This window comes from Halichoerus grypus, chromosome 2 (genome assembly GCF_964656455.1).
Source record: "Halichoerus grypus chromosome 2, mHalGry1.hap1.1, whole genome shotgun sequence".
NCBI lineage: Eukaryota > Metazoa > Chordata > Mammalia > Carnivora > Phocidae > Halichoerus > Halichoerus grypus.
Window position 1 is genome coordinate 153,211,766 of NC_135713.1, and position 18,689 is coordinate 153,230,454.

An 18,689-nucleotide genomic window follows, 5' to 3' on the forward strand; every position below is an offset into this window, starting at 1 on the left:
CGCTGCTGTCAGGTCGCAGGGATAGCAGGGGATCCTGGACACAAGCTTGTGCTCTTCTACGGGTGGTCCCAGGCTGCCAGGGGGAGCCCAGGGCCACTGCCACAGATGTTGGAGGAGGTGGGGAAGCCAGGCTCAGCCCCCTCGGCCCGTTTCTCAGGGGGCACAGAGAATGGCGTCACTGTCCATGCTGGAGGAATCAGGATGAGAGGGTTCTCTCTCCTAGGTAACCTTTCCCAGTGCTCTCTCCTTCCCAGAAAGCCCTCTTTCCTCTCCAAAGCATTACTCCCATTCAAAAGGTGGGGGAAGGAAGGGGAAAAAAAACCCAAACCTCATCCACGCTTACCCTGGCCCATCGCCCTGCTTGGGAGTGACCGAAGGGAATCTCCCTTTGCTCTAAAGGGTGCCCACTTGACTAGCAGCACCACGTTCGGGAACAACGCTTTGTAAGCTGGAAAGGGCAATATGCAAACTAACAATACTTAATGGTAGTACTTTACTTTCTCCCAATTTAAAAACTCCCAAGGGAGTTCTATGCCTCCCTTGGCCTCCCCCAGGGTCAGCATGGCCGGGCACCCCTGGGGATGTTTGCAGAATCCCCAGAAATCCTCCAAGCATTTCTTTGTCCCGCTCCCGCCTAAAAACACGGCTCCTGATTGCCCCACAGCCTGCCGGGTAGGCAGGACAGGAAGCCCCTCTGCCTTGTAAACATCGTGTTGCAAACAGACTCTTTACTTCCCCAGGTCCCTGTATAGAAGCAGCCATCGGTCTGGGAGTGACTTGTTTGGGGCCGGCTGCCCCGGGCTTCCCCACTGTCAGACTCACAGAACTGCTCGTCTTAAAGCTGACTCACCTGGAGGGTGGCACGAGGGTTCCCCAGGAGTGGGCTCTCAGCATGTGGAATTGGCCAGGGGCCCCTGGGGCCTGGAGGGACCCCACGATGGGGAGGGGGAGACATGTGCCTTGTCCTGTCCAGGAAGGCAAAGACACAGGATTTTGGTGCTCCTTCGGATGCCCACAGAATCCACTGAGGTGCCTGGAGGGTGCAGTTCCTGAGCTGGGGGATGACTGAACCCCGCGAGATCTCAGATGGGGGGGGCGGTCAATCACCTGCCATCCGAGGCGGGGCCCCGGGCTTCCTCCCTATGGAGGCTCAACCGGCCAACACAGACTGAGCACCGCCAAAGCCTGGCCCCGCTGGGCATTGGGGAGAAGGGGCTGAACACGACGGCTGGGGAGTCTCCTCATCGGGAGCAGGGAGGAGAGAGGCAAGAGCACATGTTAGGTCCTGGAGAAACTGAGGCAGGCAGCCTGGCTGGAGGAGGGGTGAGCGTTCGGGGAAAAGACTCCAAGAGCCGGACTCAGCGTTGACACCTGAACGGGAAGCCAAGGACTCTGGGCTTTCCCTGGGAGGCAGGGCGTCACCAGAGGCTTCCAGAAGCTTCCGAGCACGGTGACAAAGGGGTTTTCGCAGGAAGAGCCTGCTGCCGAAGCAAGGAAGGCCGCCGGCCGGGCTCACGGTGACAAAAGCTGAATGGCGAGCAGCAGGCGTGGTGGGGAAGTGACAGAAGCCAGGACCCCGGGCGAGGCGGCGCCATGACACGGGCCGGGGAGCGGGAAGATGGAGGGAGGACCCAGAGGTGACTCCAAGGTTTCACGTCTGGGAGGCTGTTGTCACCAGAGACAAGAATGGGGAAGTCCGCAGCGGAAGCCCTCTCTGTGGGTGAGGAGCTGGGCTCCCGACAGGGGCTGAAGTCGAAATGGTGCAAACGGCAGGCATGGGCTTGGAGACGCGGGTGTGGGACAGGGACAGAGACGTACCCCGGGACGGCTGGAAGAGGAGGGGCGGGCGGGAAGAGAGAAAGCCCCAGGGGAGCTGCGGGCATCGGAGGCCTGGGAAACCCCAAGAGACATACCAGGTAGGAGGAGGCCACCAGAATTCGCCATTACGGAGCCACCAGTGACCTTGGAGGGAGCCGTCCTATAGACAGAGGACTGGGTGGCAGGAGGCATGGCGCCCCTGGGGTCTGAACCTGGCAGCCGCCAGGAGTCCTGCCATTAAGACAAGTGCCATGTGGAAGGAGCAGCTCCTCTAAGTCCACACTCGGAGAGCAGATGGGGCAACTCACGGGCTGGGCCCCTTTGATCCAGGAGGGAAGGGGCTGGGAGGGATGAGCGCGTGACCCAGGGACAGAGGCCGGGACGGGGACCTGTCACCTCCCACCCCCACCCTGTGGTCTGAACATCAGGCCGCAGGCCCTGGGGTTCCCTCAAGCGCGATAGCAGGCCAAGGAAAACTCTGACTTTGTCTTCTCAGAACGCAACTCCCAAGATGTCAGTACAGAAGTGAATGCAAAACACAAAGATCTATGAAACACTGGCTCCCAAAACCCCACAATAAGAGGCCATTAATCCCCAGGTCCACCACCCGGAGGTTGGGCAGGCTGGCCCTGATAGCGGGTCTCGGATAGCCACCCGGGAAGGTGATCCTCAAAGTGGGGCTCGATGCGTGTCCCTCAGCAGGGGCTGGAAGGAGCCAAGAACAAAAGAGCCCCCCACAAAAGCCCACGCTCCAGCACAGGATGTGGGCGAGGGTCCTGGGGTCTCCTGCCCTGGATGGCAACACTTTTCTGACCACCAAAGCACCCCCACTCCAGAGGAACAGGCTGTGGGTTTTGTGGGGGGAACCGGCCAGCTTCGGGATTTGTTTATTCAAGGCCACTGAACTTCTTAAATTCAAATTCCGTTCTCAGAACAACCGATTTGTATACAACCAGTCAGACGTGGCCACTATGATTTGGAGAACTAGAGACCTGGGAATGGAGCAGCCGTGGCCTCCATTCTCACGACAATCATGTCTACATATGACATGTATTTCCCCTGAATGCTTCCCCCAACGGGGAACTCATTACCACAAGGCCACCCAGTCCATTGTTGATCTGTTCTGAATTTGTCCACGATCTTCCTTGTAGCAAGCTTGAGGCCTATTTAGGTCCTGTTTTTTCCTTCCTGGAGTATGATCCTCACAGAGCAGGCAGCCTTCGCCTTTTCCCTTCAAACATCTGGAGATAGACACCACTTGTCCCTGGTGCCCTCTTCTTCTTAGAGGAGGAAAACCTCTCTGCTTCTTCGGTCCTTTGGCATGATGTCATCACCGTCTTGGCGACCTGTGCCGTGTATGACGTGGTTTATCAGCGTCCTCACCAGACGCAGCACCTGGAGCCAAACTGGGGCCATCTGGTCGCCCAAGGGCGTGGGAAGCAAGGACTCGTGGGAATTCGTGGCTGACTGCTGGAGGCCAAGAATTAAAGGGGACGCCCAGCTGGGGAGCACTGAGGTAGCACCCGACGACAGCAGGACAGAAAAGCAACACACGGGCCGACCTTACTTACGAGAAAGGATGCAAAAAATCCGAAAGAGGTTCTGAGCACGTCAAACCTGGCACCGCCTTTAAAGAATAAAACGCCTTGACCAAATGGAGTTTGTTCTAGAAATGCAGGACGGGCTCAATCCAAGGAAGCTAAAGATATCATCTGTCACATAAATCTATGGCAAGCCAAAAAAGGATGCAAGAATCTCCTGGTAAGATGCCGACAGAACTATTCGACAGACTTCACTTCCATTCATGCTTCTAAAAATCCTTCGTCATGAGGAACTGAAGGAAACCTCCTTCACATGTGGCACCTGACTGGGCCCCCGTATCAGAAATACAAGGCCCCGGGCTCAGGCTGGTCCCTGGGCGCTCGGGGAGCTGGGAGCATCTGTCGCAAAGAAAGTCCCAGTGCTGGGACGGAGCAGAGGGTTTCTAGTAAGGACGCCACGAGCAAAAGTAACGCTTTTACGTCATCTTGAAAATGGGCTGAATTCAAGACTTGATGAGAAATCCAGAAACCGTAAGCATGGAGGATGGGGGCTCCGTGAGCAGTCAGGGAGCTCATCCCCTGCGCCCACCCCACCCCCACACACACACTTTTTTTTTTTTTTAAAGATTTTATTTATTTATTTGTCAGAGAGAGAGAGCACAAGCAGGGGGAGCGACAGGCAGAGGGAGAAGCAGGCTCCCGGCTGAGCAAGGAGCCTGAGGTGGGGCTCGATCCCAGGACCCCAGGATCATGACCTGAGCTGAAGACAGTCGCTTAACTGACTGAGCCACCCAGGCGTCCCAACCCTGACCTTTTATGCAAAACTTTGAAAGAGAGAGGGAGAGAAATCATGTATATGTGTGTACGCACACATGTGCCTTTTTTCTGCCCGGGGCGGAGGGGGGGGGGGAGTAGAAAATCTACCATCTCCATTATCAAGGAAGAGCTATAGGTGCAAACGTGATCTAACCCAGAAGAACACACCGAGGAGGTGGGCCGCCCCAGCCCAGCTGTGTGGACGTGGCTCTGTGACCATGTGCCTCGTGCCAAGAGTCCCAACCACGTGGCCATTCAGGCACAGATGCTCAGACCCCAAGCGCCCACACGGACTTCGTGGTTCTGGGAGGACAGCTCTGGATGGAGAAGGATGTGGTGGGGGGGGGGGGGCATTGACCGGATGATAGAAAACCAGCGTTTCTTAACCCTGTAAGGGCAGCTGCTCTGGAAAGGGACTGAATGAAGGCTCAGCAGACAATGTGGCACAGGGCCTCCCTTCGAAGCTGGGGGCCTCCTGCCAGGAGCCCACGGGGGCAGCGGTAAAACATGCTCCCTGCTGATGATCAGTGCCGAGGAAAAGGGGAACACCGCTAATAGAACTGATGGCCTCCAAGGGCCTGAGCCCCTGGTCCATGCCACACACTGGGCGAGCTACCTGCCTAATGGCAGGGATTACTACGATCGGCATTACTGTTTCTTTCTGTCTTGTATCTCTCAAGTCTCACCGTGAATAGGATTTGGCTAGGGAAGCCTTTCCTTCACCCTCCAAGCTATATGGAGCTCCCTTTGTGTAAAATCACAGGCCCCCGCTAAATCTCACCAGTGTGATGAAATGGGATGTGGGTCTAGTGTCTCGCCCGCCTGACGAATCTCATGAGGGCAGGAACACTGTCTGTGTTGCTCAGGAGGGAGGGAGGGAGCCCAGCACGTGCCCGGGACAGGGAAGGTGTTCCGTAGAAAAGTGCTGAGCCAGTGAAGGGAAGGCGGGAGCTCAGGAAGGGACTGCAGAGAGCACCTGTTACACACCTCCCCACAGGTGAGAACGGACACCCCCGGGGATGTGCGCGGATGCAATCAAGGTCACATGCCTATCAGCGCAGGAGACCCGCAGAAACAAGGCCAACCAACTCCAAGAGAGGCAGAAGCCCAGACGCCGCTGCCTTCAGCCCTCACGCCCCAGCCCCTGCCCCCAACAAGGAAACCACACAGCCTCATTTGCCTAGGTCAACAACAGCAGATAGAAGACTCCAGAGGACACGAAAATGAAAAGCACACCCCTCCCTCCTGACCCCACCCTCCTGCAGGCGGCAACTCCCACTGTTGGCGTGCACGGATTTCTTGCCTCTGACATCCTGGCTGGGGGGGTTATGGTGAGAGCTGAACAGCCACACAGAGCATCAGGTGGCTCAGGTGAGCAAGCCAACACGTTGCTGGTCGGACCCTGCAGGCCAGAGTGGTCAGTGCTAATGCAGGAGGACACACAAGGTGTGCTGACAGGGGGAGTGGTCAGGGCCGGGGAGTGGGGAGGGGGTAGTTGGAAAAGACTTCAAAGATGATGAGGTTTGAATGGGGGTGGGGGGGGATGGAGTCACAGTCCACTGGGCAGTAGAGGAAGGGAATGGCAAGGTGAGGGAAGGAATAGCAGGTGCAAAGGCACTGGGGTTTGCCCAAGCTTCCGGAGGGACAGCAGCACAGTGGCCCTGAGCTGGCTGGCGGGAGGCCCAGCTAGCCATGCCAAGGGGTATGGGCCTTCTCCAGGGGGTGGTGGCAGCTCTAAAGGGTTCACAGTCAAAACTCTTGCTTCGATCTGTCGCTTTACATGACCACGACAACAGGAGCAAGGTTGAGCTGGGAGCTGGGATAAGGCTGGAGCCTAGTACCCCAACTGGTAGACCCACCAGACCCAAGAATGACCCAGCGCCCACTCTGTGCCCCCAGTCACCCACTGCGTCCTATCCCTCAGCCCCCAGCCTCCACCTTGCTACAGCTCTATCTCCCTTATCCAGAAGGCACCTAACTGAAACCCCCCGTTATCCAGAGCCCAGCCGCGAGCCTGGAAGCAAACAGAAAAGACCCGTGGCGGGCCACCACTCATGTCCCCAAAGTCATTATTTTGTGCGCCACCAAGAAAGAAATATTGTTGTCTATTATAATGGTAAGATGCCATAGATGGTAGATGCATCTTGATTTCTGAGTCATTAAAATGTGAAAATATGTATGTCTTCACATCTATGGAATATCCTAATATGTCATACATGGTTGCTCTAGGGACGTCTCATCTTCCCTTTGGGCCCAAGTCAGATGTAACCCTTCCTTCGTTCCCTCCCACACACATCTATGGCAGAGCCTCAAAAATCAAACTTACCCCCTCTCCCCTGAGGGACTGCTCATCACTCTCTGGCCCCTCTAGTAGCTTCCTCTCTTAAGAAGCTGATCCAGGCCTTCAGCCCACCCACAGCTGAGGCAAACAACACTTCTGGTTCACGGGGATCCCACAGGGCTGGCTAGGTCAGCCCACTGGGGTGAGCCTCTTGGAACAAAAGCTGGAGAGCTTAGGTGAATCCAAGCTGGGGCTTCTAGGCTGTCCAAGCCAAGAGGCTACTGGGGGCTTCTGGCTCTCCTCCTCTGCCACTTCTCAGCCAAGAGGCCCCTGATCAGTGTGGGGAGCCTCATCATCATGACCCCTCCAGTAACCCCAAACATGCTTTTCACCTAGTACCACCACTTAGCTTCCACTGATTCCTCTTGAAAGAAACAAAGAGAGCAGCATGGGAACGAGGAAGGGGAGGCCGAGGTGGTCTGCTTCCATTACAGCTTGGGGAGAGAAGATAATCATCTCCGTCTTAAGCTGGAGGTGTGTGTTGGGGGGGGGGGAGACGACGCTTAAAATCCCAACGAGGCCCAGCATACAGAGACCCCAAGCCTGCCTGTCCCTACGGTCCTGGCAGCTTATGCTTCAAAAAGCAAGGAAGGGTATCCTGAAAAGAGAGGGTATCCAGGAAAAGAGAGCTTGACCATTGGAAACCTTCTTGTCTTCCTGGACCCGCACCATGGTGGGGAGCTGAGGAAGCAGGGAAGCCCCCTGATCTCCATACTCCTGTTCTGCAAACGCGCAGGAAACATCTCCCATGTGCAGCCAGTCTCATCACACTTTTCTCATGGAATTTCCCCACAGCCCCCGCCCCCGGGGGGGCACTATTAGAGCCCATTTCACAGATAGGGCAATGGGCTGGGGGAGGGACAGAAGATGCTCAAGGTCACACAGCAAGACCCCTGCGGCCGCTCAAGTCTCCTTTCCACATCACACAGGGCTCCCCAGCAATGGGTCCAGGGCATCACTGAAGGAGCTTATCCAAATTTTAGAAAAATACAGATTCCAGACTCTCCCCGCCCCCCCCCCCGCCCCCCTTCCCAAAGCTGGGCCCGGGGCCGGGGAATGCGTGCTTTAACAAGCTCTGGGAACCAGCGCCTTACCAGGTGGTCCAGGGCAGGAGGAAGAGTGTGGACGAGAAGATGCAGCGACCACGGGAGGGAGGAAGGGAAGGGCGATCCAGAAGGGGCCTTCCGGGCAGACCTGGCCTACTTTGAGCCCTCATTTCGCCTAAACCCACCCCTCCTCTCTGCGCAGAGGCTTGTTAACTCACTCGATACCACATCCTGCTGCTTTCATCTCGCGTTCCCTTTCCCTCTGAACGCTCGCCTTCCTCCTGACCTGAACCTCTCACTTATTTACCCCGGAGCCTGGGATGGGCCAGCGCGCGCGCACGCGCACACACACCTGCACACACGCACCCGCGGAGTCACGCAGGGACACCCGGGTGTCAACACGGCTCCTGCCGCGCGCCGACGAGCGGTGCTCCCGAGGAGCGGCCGGCGCCTGGGCACCTCCGCGACGCCCGGGGCCTGGCGGCGACGCCCACGCTCCCCGCGACCGCTCCCCACGACCGTCCCCAGGCGGAGGGGGCGCGGGCTTCTGACCCCCACTCGGGCCGGCCTTCGAAGGGGGCGGGAGGACGCGGCCACACGCACCGCCCCGGCGTTCGGCAGGGCCCCCCCGCCCCGGGACGCCCCTTCTGTCTCCGGGAGTACGGGGACGGCAGGTGCGCGGACCCCCGTGCCCCCGGGGCCGGGACACGGCAGGACCGCCCAGCCCGACGGCGGCGGCCGCCGCTCTCAGAGCCCACTGCTCCCCGACGGTCGCCACGCTGCTCCGCCCGCCCCGCCACGCACCTGCAGTCCCCGCCGGGCGCCGAGCCCCTCTCCAGCGGCGACTCCCCGCGGCTCGCGTGCGGTCGGGACCACGACGCCGGACAGGAGCAGCGCTGCGAGTCCCCGCATCGGCCCGGGCTGCGCTCGGACTGCGGGCCGGGGGCGGGGCCACGCCGGGGCGGGGCGGGGCGGGGCGCCCGGCGGGTCTCTAGCGCCACCTGGCGGCCGGGGCGCGCGGGCGCCTGGCCCACGCATCCCCCGAGTCCCACCGACCCCGCGCAGCGCAGGAGCGGCGGCGCCAGCGTGGAGCGCGTCTGCGCTGGAAGGGACAGTCCCCCGCGGGTGCGCGGCCGCGGCCGGAGGGGCCCCGAGCGCCACCGACCCCCCGCGAGTCAGGTGCGGCGGGTCCCGGGGAGCGGAAGCGCGGCCTCGGCCCCGCAGGACGGGTGGGCGGAGCCGGAGGGAGGCTTGGGGTGGGGGCTTCGGGGAAGGAGGAGAAAGGGGAAGCTCCGACGAGCTGCTTCCTTCTCTCACTGCGACCCAGCGCCCCACTTCCTCCTCCTACTTCTATTTTCTTTGGGTGCTCTTAACCTTTAAAATGCCTGCACCCCTGGTGCGCAGACGGGCGCCTGGACCCCCACCCCTCTGCAAGAAGGCAGGCTTTCAGCACCGCACCTCCAGCCCCCTGGCTGCCTTTCCCCCGTTACTCCGCCGGTGGCTGTCCCTCGGCCATTTCTCAGCCCCCGAAGCGGGGGGTAGGGGTCATGTCCAGAGTCCAGGCAGGCCCTCTTCGCCCCTTCCCCACCCCCGACGACGCTGGCAGGAAGAACTCAGCACGGAGTCGCGGGAGTCCCTGAGCTGCCCTAAGCCTCGTTTCCACACTTACAAAATGGGGGTAAGAAAGTTGTGCCGGCAGCCCTTGCAAGGGAAGAATAGCCTTGATTTCAGAATTAATACAGGGCAAGGCTGAAATTTCCACTTCCACTGTTGAATGGGACTCTGTGTCACAACAGCTGTGGAAGGCGCTTGAAACTGACCACAAGGTCGGACGTTACTGTTGGTCAAAAGCCACAGCCCTACCTGAGGCTTTGAGGGATGTGAACACCAATGGCTCTTCTCTTCCTGACTCCCAAAATACCAAGAAAAAGCACTTCCCCAAAGGCACAGAAACAGAAAGTACCCCTGGGCCGACACGACGGTCTGGTTCCAGCCTACAGTTGGAAAGGGCGCTCAGAGCCCGTCGAGCACTTGTATGCGCGTCATCCACCAGCCGGACCCCCGCACGCCACCCTTTCACAAATAAGGAACCAGAGCCACGAAAGACTGGGAGGGCACGCTGAGGTCACGCGACCTGATAAGGGTGGGCGCGGACTCTAGTCTCCCCAGTCCCTACTCTTTTCCACCACAATAAAAGGAGAAAGGGGAAGATGGAGACAGCCCAGAGATGGCCAGGGTGGGGACACTGGGGTGGAACTGCTCTGGAATCAGGAACTGAGTCTCCAGAATGGCGCAGTGTATCCCGGATTGACGTGTTGGATTGTGAGATCACTTTGCAAGGCTCAAGAAGACGCTAGAGAAGTTACGGCATCCTTGACCTCCTCCATGTCCTTGGTATTCCTAAAACTGAAGATGGAGGAAGGCAGAGTTGCCTGTTAGAGCTCACTGCCAGGGAGCTGAGCACGCCATGACGCCCACTTAGTCCCATCCTGCATCCCCCGGGCTTGCACGGTGTCCCACCCCCTCACCGAGCTCCACTCTGTCCTCAGAGGGCTGGCCACTGACCTGGAGATCTGGTGAACACCTGACACCTATTGGCCAGAACTTGGAACTACAGCCACTCTGGCACATTCTGCCACCTTCTACTCCCACCTCCCCCAAGCCACTGGTTAAGACTCAAGGTGCCCTTGTCATTCCTGTGGCACCTGATTATGTAACACTTTGTACAGCTCTTTGTCGTTGCTCCATATGTCTGGGGCGCCTGGGTGGCTCAGTTAGTTGGGCAACCGCCTTTGGCTCAGGTCATGAGCCCAGGGTCCTGGGATGGAGCCCCGCATTAGGCTCCCTGCTCAGTGGGGAGCCTACTTCTCCCTCTCCCACCCCCCGCCCCCGCTTGTGCTCGCTCTCTCTGTCAAATAAATAAAGTCTTAAAAAATAAATAAAAATAAAAACATATGTCTATCTATAATCTCTCTCCTTTAAACTGCCTTGTTTTCAAAAAGGAATCTACCCCGTCTGCTTCCTCTTCTTACATTTATCCTCAACGCTCTGAAAATAATCACCAAGGAAACACTAAAATTGAATAAATAAATAAGTAAACGGAGAAAAGACAACGCTCCCTTAATGGTAGAATTCCAGTGACTAAATGTAGGAGGAATGATGGAATTAGAAAATCACCATTTGGCAGACGTCACAGTAATCATGTTTGCAGGCAAGAATCATCAATGGATGCTCAGTGTGGTGGCCAAAGGTGTGATGATGAATGGGTTATTTGCTTAAAGTCGCTCCCCACAAGACACCTGTTGGCTACAAAGGAAAGAATAGTAACATGACAGTGGAGAAACGGGGAGACCCTACTTTCACCAAGTGAAAAATATCGACAGTATCATAGCAAAGCATCACAACGTCATTTACCTCTTGATTTGATGTGCTAAGAAAAGCACATCATTTCCATGGCATTCTGGTCAAAAATGCCTTACCCCCAGGGGCACCTGGGTGGCTCAGTCGGTTAAGCGTCCAACTCTTGATTTTGGCTCAGGTCATGATCTCATGGGTCATGGGATTGAGCCCCGCATTGTCGGGCTCCCAGTTACTTGTACCCTCTCCCTCTGCCCTTCCCCCCAATCTCGTGCTTACTCTCTCAAATAAATAAATAAATCTTTTTTTTCAATGCCTCACCTCAATCTAACCATAAGAAAATATCAGACTAAACCAAATTGAGGGAAGGTCTACAAAATCTTCCAACCGCATAAAAGTCAGGACACAGAAGACTGAGGGACAGTGTCACACAACAATTAAATGCAATGAGGGATTCTGGACTGGATCCCAGACCAATAAAAAGGACATTAATGGGACAGTTGGCAACATTTGAATAAAGTCTATAGGTTCATCAATAGTACTGTATCAATATTAATTTCCTGATTTCAATAATCATACTATGTTATGTTCTATCCTGATATTTAGGGAAACTGGTTGAAAGTTTTATGGGAACACTCTTTGCAACTTCTTTTGTAATTCAAAAATTGTATCAATATATAAACTTTAAAGAACAACAACAAAAAAATGTTCCAAATCTTACAAGCATTTGAAAAACTTCCCCTTTCATTTTCTGTTATTAAAACTTAAAAAGGAAACTATAGACCACTCTTCTCTATGATACAGATATAAAAATCTGAAATAAAATAAGCACAAACTACCTTCAGCCTTCAGTGGAAAACAGTAATATGCCACGACAAAGTGGGGTTTGTTCAAGGAATGCCAACATCCTGGAGGAGCCTAAAGGAATTCGGACATATTCGATGCCTCAGGTGGACTGGTTTGCCCAAAGCATCTCTGGTCAAAATTCAGGGGCCTGTGAAGAGGGGTTTGTGGGTGGACCAGAAAGAGTGGTCTCCAGTGGAAGTTCCAGAAGGTCAACATAGGAGAGGCTGAGGCTCTGACTGATCGACTGCCATCTTGAAATTTAGATGGGACGTTTGGGGAGCAGCTGGTGGACGTGGGGCCAACCTTCACCTCCACTCCTGCCAAGCCTGTCCTTCGGTGTTGCAACCAATGGGCCTGTGACCGCTGTACCTGGCCATCCCCACAGCTTAGCATCTGAACCCGATGGGGAAAGAGTTTCAGGCAGAAGCCCAAGGAGCTGCTTCCATTAGGGTCTTCCAACCTGGACACAGCAGCAGAAGGGCCAGGGGAGAGGGCTGGGGAGAAGCACACAGTGAAGGAAGCTTTGAAAGAAGCTGGGAGACTGGCATACGGGCCAGAAGCTCAAGTGTCTCTGAGAGCCAAGAGGTCAAGCTTATGGACCGAACTGGCCAGAAGGTGTTCATTTCCCCATATGAGGGCATTTCATGGCAGGATTGTTTATACTCTGTGCCTCCTGAAACAAACCCCGTTGATATTTCATTCTTTTATTTTCCCCAGTTCAGTGAGATTTTCTTTCCCCACACACAGTATTCTTACGATTTCTTTTCTGGTGGCATCTTAACACTGTATTCTTCCAAGAGACACACTTTGCATATTAAACATATAGGAATATTCTTCGCTTCCACTGATAAATATGTTTGCTCCCATTTCTCTTGAAGCCCATAACCCTCTTGGCTTCTTCTCTTATTTCCACATTTGCTAGAGACATGATTACAAGAAATATTTCACCTTCGCCTAATCCCATTATAAGAAAAACAACTGCACGAATACAAAACTGGCAATTGAACCTTGACCTTGATGTCTAGGAAACAATGGGGTATGGAGAAGACAAGGTGTGGAAAACATGCAAATAAGCTAACGGAGCCCCTCTCCCGGCCCCCCCCACCCACCCAGGGGGGCAGCTCCAGCCCACTGTGGGCATGTGGGAATGCAGGCCTTCTGAGGTCAGATTTTATAATTTTTAAAGAGAGATCAGAAATTGGAACTATTAATCTGAAATCTCTTGATTTTTAAATCCTGGCAGCTAATTCAAAATGGTATTTTAAAACCCCTGGCAGGCCAAGCCAGACATGACCCTATTGAGTTCCAGTCTGTGACATCTGTTTTATATTATGCAGGTGGGAGCTGCACCAGTGAGACCTGAGTTATTTCTGTTAATGTGAGCTAATTTGTTCCCACTGGCTCCGGAGACACTTCGTTTATGGAAGGAGGGCCAACGTGAAAAGTTTATGAATGTTGTTCATCATACGAATAGGACACAGGAGAAAAACCATATAATTATTCTAATAAGATGTGCCCTGATGAAAATGCATAGTGACTGGGGATAGAAGGACTTTGTCAAGATGACAAATGTGTCGATCTCAGTCCAACAAACAATAGGATACCTAGTGAGGACCTGGAATGGAGAACAAATACAGTCCTTAATAGCAAAAGCATTCCTGTGAAAATGAGGAGCAAAACAAGGATGTCACTCTGTGGATGGTGTCAATAATATTCTGAAATTCAAGGGAAATCCATAACAGTCAAAAAATGAATACGAAAAATAAATTCTGGGGCGCCTGGGTGTCTCAGTCGGTTGGGCATCTGCCTTCGGCTCGGGTCATGATCTCAGGGTCCTGAGATCGAGCTCCGCATTGGGCTCTCAGCGGGGAGTCTGCTTCTCCTTCTCTCTCTCTCAAATAAGTAAATAAAATCTTTTAAAAAAAGATAAATAAGGGTGCCTGAGTGGCTCAGTTGGTTAAGCGACTGCCTTCGGCTCAGGTCATGATCCTGGAGTCCTGGGATTGAGTCCCACATTGGGCTCCCTGCTCAACAGGGAGTCTGCTTCTCCCTCTGACCCTCTTCCCTGTCGTGCTCTCTGTCTCTCATTCTCTCTCTCAAATAAATAAAATCTTTTAAAAAAAAAGATAAATAAGTTTGTGAAGGAAACGTCAAGCTTATTGTTATTTGCAAAAGATACGATTGTCTACCTGAGAAACTCTAGCTGATGAACTGAGCAATGTTTAGAACCTATGAGAGAGTTCAGGAAGTAGCTGGATGCAAAAACAAATATATGACCTTCAGTAGTTTTCTGTACACTAGCAATGACCATATAGAAAATAGAGCTCATTCACCCTAGCAAGAAGAACACCTAGGGATTGGAAATCCAAGGGACCCAGAATAGCTAAAACAATCTTGAAAAGAAAAAGTTGGAGGACTCAAACTTCCTGATTTCAAAACTTACCACAAAGCTACAAGTAGACATATAGATCAGTGGAAGAAAGTTGAGAGTCCATTAAATAAACCCAAGCATTTACAATCAATTGATTTTTGACAAGGGCGCAAAACAGTTCAAAGGGGGCAAGAATTGTTGTTTTCCAAAACGATGCTGAAACAGTTGGCTGTTCATACGGAAAAACAAATCAGCTTGAATTGGAAAATGATATTATCAAAGACATCCGTTCTTCCCAGTTGAGTATATAAATGTAATACAGTTTCGATTAAAAGCCAAATAAGACTTTGGGGAGGGGAAAGGAGATTGACAAAATGATTTTACATTGTATCATTAAAAAAATGCTGTGTGAGAATAGCCAAGAAAATTTGTCAAAGGTTTAGTAATGAGAGGAGTTGCCATCTGGGATAGGAAGATGTTCTATAAAATCACAGAGTTCCATAAAATCACAATAATACTATATATAGAAGGTGTAACATCAATGGGACCAAACTGATTTGTCAGAAACAAACACGAGTATCTGAATGAATTTAATAGGTGCTAAAGAAGATAGGATCCATCATCCAATAAACGGATCAGGACAACTAACTAACCATAGAGGGGAAAAAAACGTAAGTGTGGCTTCTACCTCAAATCTTATACCACAAAAAACCCTGACTAATTAAAGATCCACATGTAAAAATTAAAATAAAACAAGAGAAGTCAGAAGGAAAAAAGGAAGTGTGTATATACTGTTGGAATTGTAACTGGCATTTTAAAGCTTGACACCAAAACCAGAAGTTATGAAAGAAAAGGTGGATTTGAATATTTTACAGTAAAATGACTTCTCTATATGAAAAATTACCATAAGCATTGAATTAAAAGGCAAATGGCACACTAGGGCAAAATGTTTGCAATAACAAAGGACTCCATCTTTGATATAAAACATATTTTTTTACATTAAAAAATTATATCCCCGAAAGAAGAGTGATCTGAGCAGATAAGTTGACAATTCACCAAATATATACAAATAGCCATAAGTATATGAAAAGTGTTCAACTATAAGTGAAAATGTAAATTAAAACAAGGAGATATAAACTTCCATCTGACAGCTGGGCAAAGATAGGAGAATTTATATTACCCACAGTTTTCAAACATTTGGAGACCTACTTCTCATAAGCTGTTCAGTAAGTATAAATTTGGTATTGTGTATGGAAACATCAAAATGCATGTACTCTTTAATCCAATAATGGTGCTTCTAGGAATTTATTTGAAGGAAAAATAAATCAATCTTGTATGCAAGATTGTATGCAAGAGTATTAATCACCAGTTTGCTTATAATTTAAAGCAGTGAATAATTTATTAGTAACATGAATATGTAAACATAGAGAATTAGTTTTAAAATATGCTTAATCTATGCGATAATAAAATATGAACAATTAATTAATAATATTATAGAAGAATATTTAGTGACATGGAAAAGTGTCAAAATATGAGGTTTAAAATGCAGTTTCAAAACAGTATAAAACTTTTTGACCTAGAAATTCCATTTCTGGGAATCAATCTTTTTTCTTTAAGATTTTGTTTATTTATTTGAGAGAGAGAGAGAGAGCATGAGCAGGGAGAGGGGCAGAGGGGGAGGGAGAAGCAAACTCCCCACTGAGCAGGCAGCCTGACATGGGGCTCATTCCCAGGACCTGGGGATCAGGACCTGAGCCAAAGGCAGACACTTAACTGACTGAGCCACCCAGGCGCCCCTCTGGGAATCAATCATACAAAATTTCCTGTGTATGAGTATTTGTGTATGTATATATACATACATGATGTAGGCTTCTAGTCACACACACACACACATACACACACACACACACACACACACACACACATACCAAAAGCAGCAAGAGAGGAGGAAAAAAGAAACAGAAAAAGTGAGAAATATAGAAACCAAGCTAAAACGGCAGAAACAAGCCAAAATATATCAATCATCATAATGAATGTAAGTGAAACAAAGTGACCTATTAAAAGGGATTGTTGAATTGGATAAAACAAAATCCAATTTGTTGCAGTTTATGAGAGGTAAATCTGAGGTATGAAGACCCCAAAGGGTTGAAAGTTAAAGGCTGGAAACAGAAACACCCAGCAAATACTAACTAAAATAAAGGTGGCTGATTGTGTTCATTTCACATTAAAATAGACATAAGTATTATTAGAGATAGAGATAGTCACTATACAGTCATATAGGTTTAATTCACCAACAGATAGAACAAATCTGAACTTGCACAAAACCAATTTTTAAAAAGCTAAATAATATATAAAGCAATGATAAATAGAACTACATGAAGAGGTTGAAAAATCTATTGTCATTGTGATAGCTTTCAACAATCCTCTCTGGATGATTAATACTTCAAAATATAGAATATAGTAAGCCTATAGAAAATTTGAACAAAACCAATTTAACTGAATTTGATGAACATATATAGAACCCTACATCCAATAATTGGAAAAAAATCATGTTCGTCTCAAGAACACATGCGACAACAGAAATTAATCATGTGCAACATCATAAATCAAGTCTTAATAAATTTCAAAGAATTGATGTCAGACTACATTCCTGACCACAGTGCCATTATGTTAGATGTCAAAAAGATTTTAAAATTACCATAAAACTTGACACTTCTGAATAGCCCCTGGCTCAAAGAAAAACATCACAATGGGAAATTTTAAAAAAAATATTTAGAGCTGAACGGTAATGAAAATAGTACATATCAAAACTGTGGAGGGGCGCCTGGGTGGCTCAGTCGTTAAGCGTCTGCCTTCGGCTCAGGTCATGATCCCAGGGTCCTGGCATCGAGCCCCGCATCGGGCTCCCTGCTCAGCGGGGAGCCTGCTTCTCCCTCTCCCACTCCCCCTGCTTGTGTTCCCTCTCTCGCTGTGTCTCTCTCTGTCAAATAAATAAATAAAAGAAAAAAGAAAAAAGAGATGTAAAACCTGCTGTGCCCTAAGTAAAATCAAATGCTACCTACCAAGTGTACATTCCATTTAGGAAAACAAAAACAAAAAAAACTTGTGGAATTCAATAAAGCAGTAGATAGAAGGAAATGTATAGCCTCTTAAATGCTAATCTTTGTTCTTTTGAACAAAGCCTGAAAATTTAGCTAAGTGCCTGATTTTAGAAGTTAGAAAAAGAAAACAGAGTAAGTCTCCAGTCCACCCCCCAAAAGAAGGAGATAAAGAAATAAGAGCCCAAATCAATGAACTAGAAAACAAATATTCAACAGAGGGAACCAAATAAAGCCAAGAGATGGTTTTTTAGAAAGAAAAACACATATCTGGCAAGATAGAAGAGAAATAGAAAATACAAGTAAATAATATTAGGGATGAAGAAGGAGACGTAACTACAGATACAGTGAAGATCATGAAAATAATATAATACAACAAACAACTTTATGATGATGCATTTTAAAACTTAAGATGAAGGGATTTTTTTTTTTCCCCTAGAAAACTTAATAAAACCAACTCAAGAAGAAACGGAATGCCTACAACCCCGCAACAATAAAACATTGAAGCAACTGGGGTGCCTGGCTGGCTCAGTGGGTTGAGCGTGGACTCTTGTGTTTGGCTCAGGTCTTGATCTCAGGATCCTGAGATGGAGCCCTCCCCCCGCCCCGCCCCGCCCCGCCCCGCCCTGCCCCAGGCTCTGCACTGAGCACACTGGGCAAGGAGTCTACTTAAGATTCTCTCTCTGCCCTTCCCCCTGCTTGAGCTTTCTCTTTCTAAAATAAATAAATAAATAAATAAATAAATAAAATCTTTTTTAAAATTAAAAATTAAAAAAACCATTTAAGTGACAATTTAAAATCTTTTCTCAAAGACAATCCCAACTTCCAAGGAACAGATCATTCCAAACGTGTATGAACCCCTTGAGACAACTGAAGAAGGAAAGGTCCACAACTCACTCTATGAGACCACCATAACCTAGATATTCACATTCGAGAAAGATGGGAGAAGAAGAGAAAGATTATAGGCCAATTTATTTGTGAATCTAGATGCACAGATATTGAGAGGCCAAAACGGATTATATATTATGGCCACTTGGGTTTATCCCAGGAATGCAAGGGTAATGTGATGTTAGAAAATTCTATGATGTCATTCATCATATAACAGTGAAAAAGGAGAAACGTCATATAATTACCTGGTTGGATGCCGAGAAGGCATTTTGTAAAGTCCTTTTAGAAAACTAGAAACAGAACTTCCTTAACCTGAAATAGGGCATCTATCAAATACCTATAATAGAAAGCTTCAGTGAGGAAATATTGGTAGTATCCTCTTTAAAATCAGGCACAAGTTACAATGTAGATGAACCTTAAAAACTTCATTCTAAGTGTGTCTTGGTCTCTCAGGTGCAGGGGGCTGCCTCAGCCTCATCCCCATGTTCTAGGATGCTCTCAGTGATGTCTTGTTCTTGAATAGATGTTGGCTGTTCTTCTTCGAAGGGAGAATGAAGTCAGGAACAA

At 50.0% G+C, this 18,689-nt stretch overlaps 1 protein-coding gene across 5 annotated transcripts in view; it reads right to left on the bottom strand.

Annotated features, from left to right (window-relative positions):
• The window catches only part of PIK3R5 (phosphoinositide-3-kinase regulatory subunit 5), a 63,813-nt gene extending 55,318 nt beyond the window's left edge, over positions 1-8,495 (bottom strand). For 4 of the 5 annotated variants that reach the window (XM_036094669.2, XM_036094667.2, XM_036094668.2 and 1 more), the window contains exon 1: positions 8,367-8,495. The gene's annotated coding sequence lies outside the window, so the exon portion shown is untranslated. Of the gene's footprint in view, positions 1-7,610; positions 7,850-8,366 lie in introns of those variants that run through there. The other variant, XM_078067911.1, reaches the window with a different exon arrangement.
• Positions 8,496-18,689: the final 10,194 nt, after the last annotated feature.